The sequence below is a fragment of the Orycteropus afer genome, unplaced genomic scaffold (assembly GCF_000298275.1).
Source record: "Orycteropus afer afer isolate SDZICR_OR568_19922 unplaced genomic scaffold, OryAfe1.0 scaffold00532, whole genome shotgun sequence".
In the NCBI taxonomy this organism is placed as follows: domain Eukaryota; kingdom Metazoa; phylum Chordata; class Mammalia; order Tubulidentata; family Orycteropodidae; genus Orycteropus; species Orycteropus afer.
The window spans coordinates 57,648-60,269 of NW_006922119.1; the positions used below are offsets into that span (position 1 = coordinate 57,648).

Genomic DNA, 2,622 nt, shown 5'->3' on the forward strand with positions numbered 1-2,622 from the left:
TTGACACTATGAAAGGCTAAGTACATTTGTGTATACATTTTTCAATACTTAAAGAGGGGAAAAAAAGGGAAGCAAAGTAAGCCATTCCAAATGGTGAATTTATTTAAAAGTTTTGAAAAACTTACATCTGATAATAGCTAATGTCCAAGTTCAAAACCTGCTAGTTGGGTATGAGTGAACTCAATCTTACATCTAGTTGAGTAATGTCCATGGTCAACTGAGGGCTTTAATCCTTGTCACACCCTCTTTGGTATCGTTCAGCAACTATACCTGCCCTTGTGAAGCTTATATTCTAGAAAAAACTTAAGACATATAAATAAACAACATAGCTTGCCTCGAGGTGATCAGGTGATAAAGAATTCCAGGAAGGAGAAAAAAGGTGAAAGCGATGAAGAAAAATTTACACTTTTAAACAGAGTGGTCAGAAGAGACCTCGAACAGAAGGACCTTTGAGTACTGAATTCAAGGTTCAGTAATTAACCTTTCCCTGAAATGAAACTAATAAATCCATCATGTCAGGTGAAAAGGTTTTCCTCAGGGCCCAGTACTGGTCCTGTCTATCTATCTCCATATACTCTATCTTCATTTCACGGAAGAAAAATTGAGATTGTGTCAAGAATTTACAATACAAAAATTTCTTTTCCCACTTAGCACTTCCACTATTCTAATTCAGCATGCTGTGTCCCTTCATGTACCTTTGTACTAATTCATACCTAACTCTGACCCATTTACCCTAAACACACAATACTGCTTATCTTTTAATGCCTTCTCTGAAACCTCTCATTTCAATGCTCAATTTTTCCTAACACATACAGGTAGGGACAGATTCCATTTCTTACCATCATTACTCTGAATAACTCCACTCTAAGGATGTACTCAGTATTTTTTTTTTTTAAAGTAATTATCTGAGTCTTAGTTTACCTTTTGAGTTTACTCATGCATAAAATGGGATGTGTGAGGAATAAATAGAAAGATGCATGTAAGGAACCTACCACAAGACTCAGCATCCCAGGTAAGTGTTCAATAAACACTACACTGTTCTACAATTCTACTGCTGCAGCTACAACTTACACCAGACAGACATGCCCCGTAACACTGAAGATTAAAATGTCCATGGAAGTTGGCAAAGCAGATCATCCCAGCTTAAAGTGTGTAGCTTTCCACCTAAAGGAAATTTAAAAAAGTTTTTAGTTCATAAACACACATGATGATTACCCAAAGTTTATTCTTTGAAACCAATTAAAAGCATTACAAAAAAAAAAAAAGCTTTGTGTGCACATGTGTATATTCTTCTACTTTCAAATTCCCTTATCTTCTAGAAAACTTTCTATTCTATCCAGAAGTCTGTAGATGTGGCAAGTGTAAACACTGCCCGAGTCATCAGAACAAAGCTACAAGGTTATCACTTGTGCTAAGTGCTGTACAAGAATGTCATAAGGCAGGTGCTTAAACTGTAACAAATTTCCTTCTGGTTTAGCTGTGACTCCAGACAGGATCCAAAGAGGAGTTAGTTCTCTGGGCTCCTCTCTGGGTTTTAGGGAGACTTACTGTACCCTTCTGTGTTAGCCTCTTAAAGTACTGCAGCAACCTTAAAAGGGCACAAGAAAGGGTGATTTCTGCATTTGTTTTTACCAGGTTCTCTTGTTCATTATTTCCCACACTCCCCTCACATCAGAACCCCTCAGACCTCAGTTTCTTAAAAGGGTTCAGAAGCAGCTTTTCTGTTGGGTGGAGCCGTGTATACAATTTCATTTCCATTAAAGAGAGCAGGATGCCGGCTTTTGCACTGAACACGTGCAGGGAACCTCCAGCGCCATTGGCCACATGTTCCGAGCCTGATCTCGGTTTGCTCCGAGACAGGGACGTACCTGAACTTAGAATTACGGCTGCTGAACCTCGGCAGATGTTTGCGATGAATTGCATTAGCCCAAGGTCGGCCTCGACCCACTCTTCCTGCAGCGGGAGAGCCGGGCCCCCAATCTGCCACAAAGCAGGCGTGGATCCGCCCTGAGGAAGCAAAGGGCAACATCAAGCCTGCGTGCCGGCGCCTCCGCGAGCTAAGCGCGGCGCCTGTGCCTCGCGCGACCCCGGAACGGACACGACCGCCCGCCCCCCGGGCCTCCGAGGACTGCTCTACCCCTGCGTTCTGGCCGCCGGGAGCAGTGGGGCTCTGGGCGGGCAAAGCTCCAGGGGACGTGGGGCAAACCCACTCCGGCTCTTGGCAGCCCCACCGCGCAAGGCCGCAGCCACGACAACACTTACCGACAACTCCTCTGACCAAGAGAAACCCGCAAGATTGGCCGGGAAGGTCTAGGGCGCGGGGCGGGCCAGTGGTGGACAGGCAGCCAATTCCCTGCAGGCAGAGCGGGCAGGGCAAGGATGCGCAGCCAATGGAGGAAAGGCTGGGGCGGGTTAAGGCAGACCCGGCCATTGGCTACCCCAGGTCCTCGGCCCGCCCTGGCCCTGCGGCGCCCGCTGCAGCGGAAGGACCAACTGACCCTGCGCAGAATCTTGTTCTGAGAGCCTCTGGGGCGCGAAAGCAGGACTCTTTCGAAATCTCGTGAAGCATTGGCCGGCATGTGTCTGGTTCTCCCAGGCTAAAGTGCTTTCTTTGGCGACTCT

At 46.1% G+C, this 2,622-nt stretch overlaps 1 non-coding gene across 1 annotated transcript; it reads right to left on the reverse strand.

The window, feature by feature from the left end:
* Positions 1 to 1,475: 1,475 nt before the first annotated feature.
* On the reverse strand, positions 1,476 to 1,601 carry LOC122151533. Its single transcript, XR_006164196.1, has one exon. It is a non-coding gene; the product is annotated as a small nucleolar RNA SNORA26 (small nucleolar RNA).
* Positions 1,602 to 2,622: the final 1,021 nt, after the last annotated feature.